The 17235-nt window shown below is 43.9% G+C and overlaps 1 protein-coding gene across 5 annotated transcripts in view; it reads right to left on the reverse strand.

The window, feature by feature from the left end:
* DAG1 (dystroglycan 1) overlaps nucleotides 1-17235 on the reverse strand; it is a 69878-nt gene that overhangs the window by 48564 nt on the left and 4079 nt on the right. For 3 of the 5 annotated variants that reach the window (XM_053219374.1, XM_027038722.2, XM_053219373.1), the window contains exon 2: nucleotides 13767-13825. The exons of the other annotated variants lie outside the window; for them this stretch is intronic. The gene's annotated coding sequence lies outside the window, so the exon portion shown is untranslated. The remainder of the gene's footprint in view (nucleotides 1-13766; nucleotides 13826-17235) is intronic. 5 annotated transcript variants of the gene reach the window in all.

Raw genomic sequence — 17235 nt, forward strand, 5'->3', positions numbered from 1 at the left:
TACCTCCTGAGCCCACCCCAGAACAACTCCAGGGTCAGAGCAGGGAAACACAGGCATAACTGCTGAACACAAGGAGAGGAGAGGGAAGCTAGAGAGTATTTTGGGGCTCCCGAGTCTAACCTTCATACTGTAGTTTCACTGTTCTGAAAAACATTAACTTTCTCTAATCATTACTTCCAAATCTAAGTTTGATGCCTGCTGTCCTTCAACTGAAGGGCAGGGCCTGACAGGAATGCTGGAGACCAGCTGTCCTGGAGGTAGCACCCTCCTCTCTTGGGGCCCTGGGGAAAGAGCCATCTATCCCAGGCCAATGCAGCCATCTGGGACAGGCAGCCATGCGCCTAACTACAGAAGTACTCACTACTCCACTCTCCTCTTTCTCTCAGATCTGCCTAAGTTATACATGTGGATAATTAACCCAACAGAAAGTGGTACCCAGAACCGTGACTGACATTCCAAACTCCTAAGATGACCTTCCCAACTCTCTATCATGCTAGTTCTTGGTTCGAAGGCTGCCTGGAAAAACCAAGTGACCTAGGCAACTTCACCAGGATGAGGAGTAACAGGAACTGGGAGCCACACCCCACCATGAGGACAATGATACAAACCCTGGAGAAAAACACCAGGACCAGAAAGAAGGAACACGAAGCCCTTTAGCAGATGCTATGGTTATGTTATCTTCTAGAGCCAGACACCAAACTATTGAGGGATGAAATGACCGGATATCTGAGACTTGCTTCAAAATTATGTGAGGTGGGGCAAAAGTTAGAAACGTGAATATTATGCTACGCTAGTCACTAAGCTAGTCATTAAGAGTGTACTTGAAATTCCCCATAATAAAAAGTTCAAAAATAAAAGACAACAAGAGGCATATAAACAAAATCCCCAGTTATTAAAACATCAAATATATCCACAACTCATTCTTAGTATATACCAACAGAAGACAGGAACAAGAACATTTACATCAGTATTATTCAGGATGTCAAAAACTAGACACAGCCCAAATGTTTACCAACAGGAAAAGCAGTAAACTGTGATATATTCGTGTGAAATACTATACGACAAAAGAGAACAAAATGCTGTATAGAACCACACAGACGCCATAGACCTAATGTTTAGCAAGAAAAAAAACAAATGACAGTACGCACACGTTCTATTCATTCCACTTACATGAAGATCAAGAACAGGAAAACTAAGCTTAAGGACAGAGGTTAGAAGAGTGGTTACTTTAGTGAAGGGGCACCTGGGTGGCTCAATCTGTTGAGCATCTCTTGATTTCGGCTCAGATCATGATCTCCTGGTTCGCGGGTTGAGCCCCGTATGGAGCTATGCCCTGACAACATGGAGCCTGCTTGGGATTCTCTGTCTCCCTCTCTGCCCCTCCCTTGCTTGCCTGCGCTCTCTCAAAATAAACAAACCTTAAAACAAAACAAAAGAAGAGTGGTTACTTTGGGGGAGATGCTGATTGGGGAAAGGCACAATGGAACCTTCTGGAAATGTTCTAGATCTTGATCTCAGTGGCGTATACAGTACGTAAAAATGTGTTGAGTTGTACATCTATGATTTATGCATTTTGCTACATGTATAAATAATGCTTCAATTTTTAAAAAATTGGTGACATCAAAAAAAATTAAATGCTACTAGTTACCAGGTGATTCAGTGAAACAGCTTTATCTATAAAAGAATATATTTTCAAAGACTCAAGAATGAGAAAATTCAGCTCTGGCCTAGGATAAATTGGCCAGCGCCTGCTACCTGCTGACACCTCAGGGGAAAGCAGGGCCTCCTAACTACTTTCACTGCTAGCTGATCATAGATAGCAAACACCAACAGAGCAGCCAGCACTAGGAAACATGGCTTTAACTCCTGCTTTACCACCCTAAGCAAGTAGCCATAATTATGCCCTCATCAAAACATGAATAATTCCATTTTTAAATGTAATAGTAAAGATCACTCATACGGGAGATTTGGCATTCCCCTCACTGCCATGCCTGCTGCTGGCTGCCTGATACCCACTCCCATGGGCAGCTCCTGAGCACTGCTAGGCAGCCTCTGCAGCCCTTCCTTCAGCACAGCCCACACCTCCCTGACTGGAATTCCTTACATTCTCCTCCCAAAAGGACAAACTCTCAGAAAACTTGGGATTCAAAACAAGAAAACAAAACCTGGTCTACTTCCTTAGGCCTAAGCAATCTTAGTGGACAGAACAACACAAAAATCTGAATTTATTTGGCTTTGAAATGAAGTATAACATAAACGAAATTTTAAATGTGTGAAATAGTAACACCAAACAAAACACCACATGCACGTGTTAAGTGTCTCAGCACTAGGGAAAGGCCAGATAAACCCCAGGACGGCACATGATACCTTTCCTCAGTAGCAATTCCCACTTGAAGGGCAATGAGCTCAGTATATACAAAGGTGTAGGCCAGCCACTAGTACAGCCCTTTACCTCCAGATCCTCACAGCAAAGGTGGATCAGGCAGCTGCTGTCTCTGAGGTGAGCACAGAGTCACCCCCGCATCAAACATAGGCTTGGGCTGCCCATCAAATTCTGAGGGAAGCTGAGTGGGGCCTGCAAACAAGAAAGCCAGGGCCAGCTGACAAGTTCCTGGGCCTGGAGCCTACGCCTAGTCTCACAATGAAACAATCTCTGGCCCTCCACACGCCCACAGCTTTAGCCACCTACCGGCACAGTTGCAGCACTGGCAGCTGGCACACTTCCCTATTCTGAAAGGCAGGTTTCTGTACCCAGAGCTTGATACCAGCATGTGAGGCCACGACCACAGCCCACAGAGCCTTCCACTGTTCCCCCGGCCCACTGGCCCAATGGCACAGATATGAGGAAAAGACGGGATTCTGGCTGCTCTCTATGCCCTACCCAGATTTTTCCATTTCCTTACCACTGGGGTTGTGCCCCCCAAGAAGAAAATCATCTGAAACAGCTTTCAAACACAGAGAAAATTTGTAAAACACAACACTCATGGGACAGAGTATGAGGCAACCATTTAAATCATCAGGATCAACACCTTCATTTTACAGATGAGTAAACAGAGGTTTCGACAGTCCCCCAGACGGTGAGCAAATAGTATGAGATTCCCTCTCCTCAGCCTCAAACAGCTCTTTTCCCATCAGAACACCATATAAACAAAGGGGGAAAGGAAGGAAGGAAAGTTGAAAATAGGGGATAAAATGATGGACAGACAGGGAAAGGCAGGAACATTGGGAGTTAGAGGGAAGGGAGGGCCTGAGAGGTGGATGTTGCTGTGAGTCCACTTTGGTGAATTAAGCCAGAGGAGACATCAGGCTCTTCCTCTTGCAACACCTGTCACATGGGTTCTGGAGAGACTGGTTTGACAAGGACTACAGAGACAGTGAGAGGCTGGGCTGGGCCCGGCCTCTCCTCAGGCCCTCGTCCTCCCACAGAAGTGGTGCTCTGGGTACCAGCAATGAGCAATGTGGAACAAGAGGAAAGCAGCCCTCCAGCCATGCCAAAGGTCCAAACCTGAGGCTGATCGGCCTTTGGATCCAGTCATCGATTCACAGGAAATGCAAAGAAGAGCATGGGTGGCCTGCACCCTGAGACACCATCTGCTAAATTTGGACTGTGGGAGGGGCACCTAGGTGGCTCAGTCAGTTAAGCGTCCAACTTTGGCTCAGGTCATGATCTCACAGTTCATGAGTTTGAGCCCTGCATCGGGCTCTGTGCTGACAGCTGGGAGCCAGAAGCCTGGAGCCTGCTTTGGATTCTGTGTCTCCCTCTCTCTCTGCCCTTCCTCCACTTGTGCATGCTCTCGCTCACACTCTCTCTCTCAAAAATAAATAAACATTAAAAACAAATTAAAAAAAAAAAACTTAAACAAAAATTTGGACTGTGGGAAGACTCCACAAATTTAAGTGTCCAGGGTTTTCAGCAGATAATTGCAAGGAAAGGGGATAGAGGGGGAATCTGTAGATTAAAGAAACTTAGAAGACATACCAAGTTTTAAAAATGGTCAAAACTGGGGCACCTGGCTGGCTCAGTCAGTTGAGCATGCAACACTTGATCTCAGGGTTGTGAGTTCAAGCCCCATGCTGGGTGTGGAGCTTACTTAAAAAAAAAGAAAAGATAAAATTAAACTAAACTACAGTGCCTAAGGATACACATGTGGAAGATAAAACCAAAAATAAATGTAAGGAAATGGATACAAAAAAACAGGTTGGGGGTCACCTTTGGAAGGTAAGAAATGAAGGGCTGTAGCAGGGATGGGACCCACCAAGAGGTCTCTGGTAGGGCCAGCAAAGCTCTATTTCTTAACCTTATAATTCACTAAGCTATATTTTTTTGGGGGGGGAGAGGTTGTTTTCTCTATTTTTGTTTTATTTTACACTAGTAAAGTTTAAAAAAGAGGTTAATAAAATATTTTTAGGGGCACCTGGCTGACTCAGTTGGTAGAACTCTTGATGTCGAGGTCTTGAGTTCAAGCCCCACCTCGGGTGTGGAGCCTCCTTTAAGTATACATACGTATGTTATACACATACACATATGTATACATATACATAAATATACATATATATGTATATACATACATATATAGTTTTAATAAGGTAAAGTGATATTGCAACAGAATGAATGCAGAAACAATATAAGAATTCAGCTGTCTTCTACAAGCCAGATATTAAAGAATTTGCAAAAATGCAAAAAAAAAAAAATAATAACAATAAGATGAAGTAAACAGGTGCGCCTGGGTGGCTCAGTTAAGTATCTGACTCTTGATTTGGGCTCAGGTCATGAGCTTATCATGGTCGTTAAGACTGAGCCCCATGTCAAGCTCCCAGTCAAGCCCTGTGCTGAACATGGAGCCTGCTTAAGATATTCCCTCTCTCTCTCTCCAAACAAACAAACAAACAAACAAAAGATGAAATAATCATAAAACCAAACCAACCCTGGAAGAGTTTGAAGACTGTGTAAAGCAGAACATGTAGAAAGAAAGACAGGAAGAGTGAACACAGAGGTTAGCCCCACAGCCAACTAGGTGGGTACCTCCAATTCTGGGGTTCGGCATGAGGAACCCCCAGTGGCCACTCCCCTGGTGCTATGCTCTCCAACAGTTGTTAGTTATTAAGCTGATGTTGCAGCCACCTGTGTGGCTCCTTTATCCATCTCTCAACCAGTTCTCAGAGATAAATTGTTTATTTTTAACTGGGGAACCAAAAATCCCCACGTCTCCTCCAGGCATTACTCCTTCCACTGCCGATTTTCCTGACTCTCACAGCCTGAAGGGTTTTAACTTGCTCCCCTGGTAAAGCACACCAACACTGCCTTTCAGATTCCACTATTCCTCAGCTCTGGCCTAGACCAACCTCACTGCCTTAGTTTCTGTTCAGAAGCTACCTCTATCTACACCATAAATCCATCATTTTAGGGCTGGTCAAAGTCTCCCATCCCTACTCCTAGCCGACTTGACCCCACAATGGTTTCTAGATCCCACCCCTTGCTGTCCCCCTGGCCTCCCATCTCCTCCAACTTGGAGATTAACAGAGCAAACTTAACAAAGTTCCTCTGCTCACTGTTATCTTCTCCCTCCCCTCTCCTTTCCAGGGTTCATCTTCTCTAATCCCCCTCCCATTTGGTCCTGCAGCTTCCTCAATTAACCCCCAAATTCCCCCCCACATCCTTATCCAAATCACTACCAAACCAAGAGGGCTTCCATGGTTCACTTCGGCCAATCTCTGAAACACCATTTTGCAGGCCCTACCAGGATCACCTAAGGCATGGCATCAGCGCCAGGAACTGGCTCAACAGGTCACAGACATATCTGTGTGTGCCCAAATGTCAGTCTGGCTTTGAAAATAATCTAGAACTGCAATTATCCAATCACTGTGTTGTACACAGTGATTAGTTTCCACAGAAACTAATGTAACACTGTGTGTCAACTACAGTAAAAATATCACCACTACCACCACCACCTCCATCATCATCATCATCATCACCTAGAACTGCCTCCCAGGCTCTCCAAAGTCCTCTTCCTGATGCCTCATATCACTCTCTGAGATGGGTCTAGCCCCCCCCTCCCCCCAAGATGAATCAGAGGCATACTGACTGCCTATGCTCACTTCGGGGGTGTGACCTTCAGCCTCTCCAAAACACACTTTCTTCTAAAAAATACCAACTGAGAAGAAATAATCTTCACTTCTCCTTCCTCTTTTGCCTCAGTAGGGCAGGGCCCATACCTGTCTCACCCATCACTAGATCCATCCCGAGAGCCTAGCACAGTGCCCAGGACATGACAGGAACTAAAAAACCACCTGCAAATGAAAGAACTGAAACCCAGCACCAACAGGGCCTGCCCACTGAATGCCAGCTGACAGTCTTTTCCACAGTCCATAGGCTAGCCTGTCTTACAAGGCTGCTTAATAGTATTTAACCTTAAACACTTCCTAAATCAAATTCCTTTTGTCTTTAACTTTTTCCAATTATAACCATAGATTCATTAGGTGTGCTAATGCATGTAAAACACTTACAATAAGGACCTGACACAGAATAAACACTTTAAAATATATATATACAGGGGCGTCTGGGTGGCCCAGTCGGCTGACTGTCCAACTCATGATTTCAGCTCAGGTCACAATCTCAGGGTTCGTTAGATTGAGCCCCACAAAGGGCCCTGTGCTGACAGGGCAAAGCTTGACTGGGATTCTCTCTCCCTCTCTCTCTGCCCCTCCCCTGCTCTCTCACTCTCTCAAAATAAATAAATAAACATTTAAAAAAATTTTTTAAATATATACACAAAATACAAATATTCCAGTCACCCATAATCTCATATGAGTGTAGTTTCTGTGCCTCAGACAACCTACATGAGCCGACCAGCTTAAGAACATGGGCATTGCTATGAACACTACTGGGTGTCCTGGTTTCTCCACCTCAGACCCAAATGTGAAATAAAACTGCCAAGGTCAGTAATCCCTCCAAAATGACAAGGAGTCTGGAGTGCCTACAGTAGAAATGGACTTGCTTCAATACTGGGGTTTCTTCTATTCTATTGAGAATCAGCCTATACAGTGGCCTTCTCTGGACTGCCTGTTCAGCACCGTCCAGAACTACTCCCAGGCTGGGAGCAACCCTGTGGGCTCTGCTTCCCCTCTAGCCTATCAGAGGATTTAGAGTGAGCATTTAGAGCTTTATTTTCAACTCCCCTCTGGTGGTATCATGTCATTTTCTTATCTGATAACAGCCTACAGCTCTACCCTCATGTGCCTCTAACACAAAGGTCAGAAACCAGATGCCTCCAGTATCTGGAAATCATGTGGAGACTGCCCCACTGGGAACCCAGAGGCAGCTCCCACCCAACACAGAATCATAAAACACAGTGCCTACCTACATCACTTGGAGGCTGGAACCCGATTTTTACCTTTAGGAAAATTATTCTCTGCTTAGAAGTTCGGCACTGTTGGTTGTACCCTCGCCCCATCACACCCCAAAGAATTTGTACTCAATTTGTCCCTCTAGGAGTCAAGGAAGCCCAAAACAGTTCTGGTTTCCAGGGAGATGTTGACTTTACAGAGTAAGGTTCAAACATTCCATACTAAGTTGTTCCTATTAACCAAAACAATGATAATTATAAGAACACCTCAAAATTCCTGTTCTAAAGAATTCCAACCCTATAGCTTACTGAATTACATGTTCCAGGTATAGAATCTGCTGCTGCCAGCATATAACCAGGAGCACTCACTCACTAACTCCTGGTCTCTTAAAATGCAAGTTGGCTGCAAAGCCAAAGTTTAATAAGTTACCCAGTCAGGAGGTCATATGGTCATGAGGGGAAAAAATAAGTACACGTCTAGTCCTTTGAAAACCAAGGGCTTTCACTCTAAGGCATGCACTGCTGCTGATAGCTTGAAAAGATATAAACAGCGTACAGAAAAAGAAACAAAGCACTTCCAGTCACTCAACTCACATGCAACAACCTTGTCAGCCTATGCTCCTTCTACTTCACTGGTAAGATTCAAGAAAACAAACCTGGGCACAAACAACCTCTGAAGAAACTTCTTAAAAATCTAAACAATGTTGGGACGCCTGGCTAGCTCAGCCAGTAGAGTATGCAACTCTTGATCTTGGGTCATGAGTTTGAGCCCCACACTGGGTGTGGAGGTTACTTTAAAAAAAAAATCTAAACAAGGCTGTCTAGTTAACAGAGAGAGACCTTGGTCCTCAAAGTATTTTCATCCTCTTACTCATCTTGACAGAGGCCAATGCCTCCAAGGACCACCCGCCCCAACAAGACACCCCAACAAGACACCGTAGCACTCAAAACCCCACAGATGAGTGAGCAGTCAAGGTAGAGCTGCTTCCTGGGAGGTACCAATGGGCTTGTATCTAGGTTTGTTTGATTCTATCAAATGCTAGCTACATCTAAAATCACCTATTATATTTGTAATTGTGAAACATAATAAAAAAACACCCCTGAACCCGTAACTCAACCTAAGAAACATAACCAGCCTTTGTTAAATATCAGAGTCCTAATTTACACCGGAAAGGAAAAGGATAAATGTAATATTAACAAGTAGCCATTACAGAACAGTACAGGGAACATTACTAGTCAACCTTTATTTCCTTCTCAGCAGCCTATGGGAAGGATACTGTCCCAGTTTTACTGAAGCAGAGAGGTCAAGGGCCTTACTTAGGCCATATTAGGATGCAAGGGTCCCAGGGGACTCAGTACATCTGGTAGGTTCCTTCCTCAGGCCCCTGTTTCTACTGCTGAGAATACTCAGTTTTCTTTGTCCAACCTCATCACACTTGTGCCAAACTCTTGCTGGTTGTGCCAAACTCTTGCTGGTCTTGCCAAAGTGTAAGAACCTTCAGTGGGTAGACCTCACCTCTTGGGAACTCATGACCCAAAACACTATGTATGAGCAGGCACTATCTGAAAGAAGAGTTCTCCATTAGAACTCAATACCATCTTATAACAAGTGCTGGTATTGACAGTGTGATCTCAGCATGGTAAGTATGTTTTATTCTTTTATTTGATAAAAACAAAACGCCACCCCCAATCCTAAAACAGAGAAAAGAAACCTATCATTTTGCCCAGTCAGAAGGATAAAATAGACTAGATTTTGTCCCCCTCTAATAAAAGAAAAAAAACAAAAGGTAGGAGGAAGGCAAACACCCAGGGTAGTGCCAGTGCCAGCTGCTCCTTTCAGAGGACACTTCCACAGAAGACGAAGAAATCAGACATACTGAAGCATCATGGAAAGAATGGAATTTTTTTACTCAAATGACCTTTCCAGTACCATTCCGAATAATCTCCCTATCTGGGTTTTAATGGAACAAAATTAGCAGCCATCCATGCAATCATATAGACTTCATGTAGAAAAGCCCTCTGCCAACTCCAGGAGGGCGTGACCAGGGCTTTTCCATCCTCCTACCATCACCAGCTCACTCACCTGATCCTTACAGAACCTGCTAATGCACAACAGCTGACCATACATCTGGCTCCCCATCTGAAACTAACACCCCTGAAAAAGAAGCAGCCTCTATCTGTCCACTCACAAAAAACAGAAGTACCTCATACTTTTTTTTCCCCAAGGACACACTGGTCTAGGGTCAAAAGAACCGCCTGATGGGGGCACCTGGGCGGCTCAGTCAGTTAAGCATCCGACTTCGGCTCAGGTCATGATCCCGCGGTTTGTGAGTTCAAGCCCTGCACTGGGCTCTATGCTGACAGCTCAGAACCTGGAGCCTGCTTCAAGCTCTGTGTCTCCCTCTCTCTCTGCTCCTCCTCCACTCATGCTCTGTCTCTCTCTTTCAAAAAATAAACATTAAAAAAATAAAAAAGAACCGCCTGATGGGTAAGGCACTTTGGTATCAGGAGAGAGTATCCACGTCCAAAACAAACCTGTTTTTTAAAAAGCTGAGTCCCTCTGGCTTCCCCTACCTGGAGAATCATACTCTAGCATTTCACATCTTGAATAAGTTCTATAGTTGATTAAAGCTAAAACAAATTTTTTCCAGCCTTATTGAGATACAATTGAAGGCCAAAATAAATTTTTAAAAATTTAAAGCCTATTTCATTCACAAATGGATTAATCCTATGCTTCCCAGAGGATTCCAAACATAAGAAAGGCCTGGAGAGAGTGCCTAGCCTCTTGTGACCAGGCACTAAGCCACCCTTGGGAGCAACAGGCCTGCCTCTCCAAATATGGCCTCAAATCTGTTGCAAGAGTGAGCTCAGGCCTGCAAAAGGGTCCACAAGAATGTTTATCAAGACGTGACAAAATCAGAGGACAGACCTAGGAGCAAACAAAACACATGCACCATGCCTCAGAACAGTCCTGAACAGCAGGGCAGCATGTGAGGAAATGACTACTTGCTGGGCCCTCAGCACCCAGAAACCACAGCAGACCAGACAGAAGCCACAGCAGACCTGACACTGTGCCTGCAGGCACAGCCCACAATGAGCCCCATTCTCCCTGGAAGCTCATGGCAGGAGAGAAGAGGGGAGACAAGGATATTCCTTCACCCCCTCACACAGAGGAAAAGGGCAAAGGCAGCCCGGGGCACCACAGGCACATGAGCAGCCATTTTCCTTTCCACCTTTTTGATTCAAAAAGAAACCCCTCTTTAAAAAATCAGAAGGGAGACCTGAGGTCCCATCTGATTAAGGTAGCATTAGATGGGCAAATTAGATGCCTTACACAAGAGTCCCCTCTCTCGTCATCAATGCCTAACCAGAAGGAAAAAAACTCAAGGCTTTGAAGGGAGAGGGGACCCCACAGGCCCTTCAGCTCAGGGCGGGCATTCCAAGGAAAAGAATCAACTTTTCCTGCTAAGAATTTCTTCCCAGCGCCAAAGAATCCAGTCGCTTTTTAAAGTACTTTAAAACTGGAAAAAGCACATCTTCAGACTGGCAAACACAGTATTTTAAGTCTATACTGTTGACCCTTCTGACAAAATATTGTGATCTTTTCCAGGTAAGCAGAAGCAACAGCTGGTAGCACAAATCCAGAGGAGAGAGTAAGACAGGAATCCTACTGTTACCTATTTGAGACTTTAATGAATTCTATTTTTAGATCTTTAATAAAGAGCTTCTCTTCTAGTCTCCTCCCACCAAATTTCTCTGCTCAGGCAATTCAATCTTCCCAACACTGCTCAGTCTAAAAATATAAGACACTTATTCAGGCATGCTTAACATAACAGGTAGAGCAAAGTTCTCTACATTTCCTAATTTTCCACAAGATGCAGAACCCACCCCTGCTCAAGGACCACTCATCAGGCTGGTCTCCACTATTAAAAAATCCAGTAAGCAAGGCTCCCTGAGGTCAGGGCAGTTATGATGCAAAGATAACCTACCAGCCCAAACAGGAGTATACACGTGACATTTATAGTGATGAGAGATGCGTGTTTTATGGAAGCATTCCATAGTAAAATAAGGGCCCAGAAAATGGATGGTGTCCCAGGTTCTGATTAATAGCCAAATAAAAAGGAAATGCTATTTGGAATTCCATTATTCACTGTATAATTTTTCTTGGCAAAAATTGGCTGAAGTATCAACCCAGTCCTAGAGAACTGAGCTAATTAAGAGAGGCATGTATGACAACCAAGGCAGAACTGGTTCACTTCTGCTATAGACAGCCTTGGGAATCTTAAGTAATCCCTTATCAATCCCTAGGATGCTTGGAGGGAAATGCTCCCAGCACAGAGAGAGGTAAAATAGAAACGACCATATCATTTGCAAAAACAAACATCTCCAAGTCCACTAACCTATTTCAGTAGATACCATTATTACTTTTTTAATGTTTACTTATTTATTTTGAGAGAGAGAGAGAGAGAGAGAGAGAGAGAGAGAGAGAGAGAATTCCAAGCAGGAATTCAAGAAATCCAAGCCCCAATGTGGGGCTTGATCCCACAACCATGAGATCATGACCTGAGCTAATACCAAGAGTTGGGTGCTTAATCAACTGAACCACCCAGGTGCTCCTAGATACCAACTATTAGAAAGAACTCTGGGGCACCCGACTGGCTCAATCAGTAGAGCAAGTGACCCTTGATCTCAGGTCATGAGTTCAAGCCCCACGTTAGGTGTAGGGCTTACTTAAAAAATAATAATAATTCGGGGTGCCGGGGTGGCTCAATTGGTTAAACACCCGACTCTGGCTCAGATCATGATCTCACGGTTTGTGGATTCAAGCCCTATGTTGGGCTCTGTGCTGACAGTTCTGAGCCTGGAGCCTGCTTCAGACTCTGCGTGTCTCTCTCTCTCTCTCTCTCTCTGCCCTTCCCCCACTTGTCCTGTCTCTCTCTCTCTCTCTCTCTCTCTCCCTCTCAAAAATAAACATACATTAAAAATGTTATTAATAATAATAAATTAAAGAAAAAAGAAAGAACTCTGTAAGAGATGCTTCTTGTTTGTAGATCCCCATACTCCACATACAAAAACTCAACATCCATAGAAATGAAGAGCAAGTGCCAAGCTGGGCACTGGTCATTGTTCCCCTGAATATGACACATCCTTCCAAGTGTCTCACTTGTCCTTGAGCTCCCCTTGATGGCACCCTCCCCTATACTTAGGGTATCTGAGAGCTGGGACCGCCTCAGGAAGACTGAATCTGTGGCTACACCTACGCCCAATGGCAGAGAACATTGAGCCTGGGCCTCTGCATGGCTATAAAAATCACATATCCATACAAGTCACAGAAAAGGGACCAGGGAAAACATACACCATGCTTAAAAATAAAAACGAATACAAACCAGCCTCACTTGACATTACAGATGTGCTCCTACAATACAGATGTGCTCCTACAAAACTGTAAGTCATGTCTCACTTTTTTCAAAAGCTTTATATTTAATATGGTGATAAAAAAGATTCTAGGGGTGCTTGACTAGCTAAAGTCAGTGGGGCATGCAGCTCTTGGGTTGAATTCGAGCTCCACACTGAGTGTAGAGATTATTTTTTTTTTTAATAATGAAATTCTTAAAAAAAAAAAAAAAGATTCCAAAAAAGCTTAATGCCCAAAAATGTTAATAGCAACATTACGTATTATAATCAAAGTAAGAAACAACTATCTAAGAACTACGAACAGGTTAGCCATTACAAATGTTGTATATCTAAAACACAGCTCATGCTATAATGCTAAGAAAAAAGCAGGATAAAAATGGAGTCTATGCTCTAACCTAAACTCCGTAAAAGTGCTGCCCAAGGTCTCTGGAAGACACCCAGGTCTCAGGGAATAATGGCTGCTCCTAGGGAGAACTGGGGACCAAAGGGATGGGTAGAAGCTTTCCCTTGCATAATCCTTTTGAACTTTCTGAGTTTGTACCATGGGTTGGCATTTCCTATTTAAAGAGAGACTAGTGGGTGCCTGGCTGGCTCAGTCAGTGGAGCAAGCAACTCTTGATCCTGAGGTTCTGAGTTCAAGCCCCAGATTGGGTGTGATTAATTTAAAAATAATAAATTTTTAAAAATAAAATAAAGACTGACTACAGGTGTCTGGCTGGCTCAGTTGGAAGAGCATGAGACTCTTGATCTTGGGGTTGTGGGTTCAAGCTCCACGTGTGGTGCAAAGATTAAATAAAACTTAAAAAAAAAAAAAAAAAGAAAGACTAAACTTGGGGGACAAAGGATTTTTCCTTTCTTTTCATTTTCAAAATTTCTTATTTTAACTATATGTATTACTTGATACAGCTTTTTCCCCACTATAGTGTCTTAAAATCCCATAATCATTTTGCCAAGAATGCAAGTACCAATCATCTTTCTTTTGCAGCAATCTCTTTTCAAGTACCTTACCTTGCCTTCTAGTGCTAGGCTGCTTTAAAAGTCTTTTATCTTCCTGAAGAGCAGAGGCCCTGCAGGAAAAGAAGGATCCAATATTGGTGAATGCCCACAACCAAAAAAGAATTACACCAAAGGAAGTGGGGAATGCCACTCAGTCTCCTGCCCACCCCACCAATCAGTCACCTTTCTTTGTCAAAGAGTGACAAACTAAATGTTTTCTGTAGAATTAAACCAGTACCAAAAACTGTAAACAATTTCAAAGACAGAAATAATTCCAATAGGGGCACCTGGCTAGCTCAATCAGTAGAGCATGCAACTCTTGATCTGAAGGTCATGAGTTTGAGTCCCGTGTTGTGCATGGAGATCACTTAATTAAAATAATTATAATAAACAATTCCAATATCTAAAATTTAGACAGTGGTATTTTAACCTCAGGGCTATTAAACGTACCCCATGATGTGTAGGACAAAGTCAGCCATAAAAGTGATTTTTTTATATTCAGTTGATTGTTCCCACTATGAGCCTGATTTTATTTTTTAATGTTAATTTATTTTTGAGAGAGAGCACGAGCGAGGAGGAGCAGAGACACACACACACAGAATCTGAGGCAGGCTCTAGGCCCTGAGCTGTCAGCACAGAGCCCAACACAGGGCTTGAACTCACCAACTGTGAGATCATGACCTGAACCCAAGTCAGATGTTTAACCAGCTGAGCCACCCAGGCACCCCTATGAGCCTGCTTTTAAAACAGAAGTAGAGGGGCACCTGGGTGGCTCAGATGGTTAAGTGTCCAACTTCGGCTCAGGTCGTGATCTCGTGGTTCATGGGTTCATGCCCCATGTCGGGCTCTGTGCTGACAGCCCGGAGCCTGAAGCCTGCTTCAGATTCTGTGCCTCCCTCTCTCTCTACCCCTCCCCCGCTCACACTGTCTCTCTCTCTCTCTCTCTCTCTCAAAATAATAAACATTAAAAAAAATTTAAAAATTTAAATTAAAATTAAAAAAAATAAATAAAACAGAAGTAGAGGCACCTGGATGATTCAGTCAGCTAAGCATTCAACTCCTGACTTCAGCTCAGGTCATGATCTCACAATTTGTGGGTTCATGCCCCACACTGGGCTCCACGCTGACAGTGGGTAGCCTGCTTGGGATTCTCTTTCTCCCCCTCACTCTCTGCCTCTCCCCCACTCACTCACATGTGCACATGTGCACTTTCTCTCTCAAAAATAAATAAACTTTAGAAAAAATAAAGCCAAAGTATAAACCCAGGCACCTGGCTGGCTCAGTCCATAGAGCATGCAGCTCTTGATCTCAGGGTACTAATTTCGAGGCCCATGTTAGGTGCAGAGACTGCTTAAATAAATAAACTTATTGATTTTTGAGAGTCAGAGAGAGACAGAGAGCAAGTGGGGGAGGAGCAGAGAGAGGGAGACACAGAATCCGAAGCAGGCTCCAGGCTATCAGCACAGAACCTGATGTGGGGCTCAGACTCACAAACTGAGATCATGACCCAAGCCGAAGTCAGATGTCCACCCAACTGAGCCACCCAGTCATCCCTTTAATTTTTTTTTTTTAATGCTTATTTATTTTTGAGAGAGAGACAGAGGGCGAGTGGGGGAAGAGCAGAGGGAAGATAAAGAATCCGAAGCAGGCTCCAGGCTCTGAGATGTCTGCACAGAGCCCGAAGCAGGGCTCAAACTCAAGAACCGCAAGATCATGACCTGAGCCAAACTTGGACACTTAACCGACTGAGCCACCCCAGGTGCCCCCAAAATTTTTAATTACAATAAAATATAAGTATAAATTAAATCAGCATACTGCTAAAGTTTCTTTCAGATTTAATTTACTCCAACAGAGAACACAGAACAGCTTCATCAACTTAGACATCTTCAGTTTATGATATTGTACCACTGCATCCCATCCATCTTTCCAGCCTAGACCCAGAGCAAAGTTAAGAAAATGCTTAGCTATCAAACACAAGAAATAGGAAAATAGGAAACCCTATTCATTAAAGCTAAATTAAGCCCTCTGGCTGGTGTAATTTTGTAAACTACTCTAAAATCCTATTTATAGAAATTGCTATCTGAGCAGTATTACTGACTAATGATCAGAGTGAAATAGAACGGTCAAAAGGCAAAGCAGGTTATGTGACTCGTAGGAAGACTGTTTTAAATTATTATCCAGAGGCATAGACACAAAAAGACCCACTGGGAAATAACTAGATTAATCACTTGTGTATTCAAAACCACTATCACCTTACTCCAGGCCTAGAATGTCAACACAGAAAAAGCAGAAAAAGATGGAGGCTTAAGAAGCAACAGCACAGAAACACTGGCAAAGGCACAGATACACTCTTTAATGGGGAGGAGAGAGAAAACTCCAGAAAAGGACAGAGAAATCCTTAACCAATACACAGGACACACTGAAGAACAACACACTACCTGAATTTATTCTCACTCGAGTTCCCTTGGAGTTCAATACTCTATAGTCCCCATTTGGGCCCCCACAATGAAACCAGCATTTCTTACTTCTCTGAATACTCTGGAAGCCTCTAGCCTCCAAGCAGTCACACTCTGTAGTGGCTCCAATCTAAACAACACACCCAGAGGACCTGCATATTGAACCAAACTTCTCATCACTGACTTCCTATACAGGCTAGGAAAAACCTCACAAGGCCTCACTCTTATTCTTACCCATCCACTAAATGGGTCTATCACCACTTGCCATTCCACTAGGCTAGTTGTACACCTCTTATCAAGAAGGCTATGACCAAAATAAACTCAACTCAAAAAGGCAAGCAAGGTAAAGGGGGATCAACTTCACACTATCACGGGCTACCTTTAGTTTGCCCTGCGCAGGTCAAGTCTGCAAGTCAATGACAATTTTTCAATGAATCCAGCCAAAAGCCACATCATCCCTGCTATGATTCTGAGTCTCCCAAACTGTAGACATTTTAAAACACACTAGTCCCCTACCCACCAAGTGGGTCAACAAATCATGGTTTCTCCTCCCTAAGTACATCCCTTCCTCGCCATTTCTTTTGACCACCTTTTCTACCTCCAGCAATTGCACCCCCTGCAACCTGTGTCAAAACTGGAACACAAGCACTATCCCACTCAGAACTTCCAGAGATACCCTACTGACCCACCTCAGCCTTCAGGTCAGTCTTTTGCCCCACTTTTCCCCAAGGGATACTTCATTTGGCTCCAGCCTATCTACTCCTTGGTCCTTAGGCAGAGCCTGGTCTTTACCTCCTCCACCTTTTTTAGCTCACCCAAGAACAGCCCCTCATCTTGCCTGCCTGCCACAGACTCAATCCTTCTCCCCTTTTGGCAGTCTAAGGGCCCCTCTTTATTCCGATTCTCGCAAGTCCTCACCAGTACTTAGCTGATGCTGCCTTACTCCTCCATCTTTCCATTGCCACCTTCTGCCCCTTCTACTCAATGGTAAATCCCTGATGGTACCAGCACCATTCAGGTCCCTA

This window comes from Acinonyx jubatus, chromosome A2 (assembly GCF_027475565.1).
Source record: "Acinonyx jubatus isolate Ajub_Pintada_27869175 chromosome A2, VMU_Ajub_asm_v1.0, whole genome shotgun sequence".
In the NCBI taxonomy this organism is placed as follows: Eukaryota; Metazoa; Chordata; class Mammalia; order Carnivora; family Felidae; genus Acinonyx; species Acinonyx jubatus.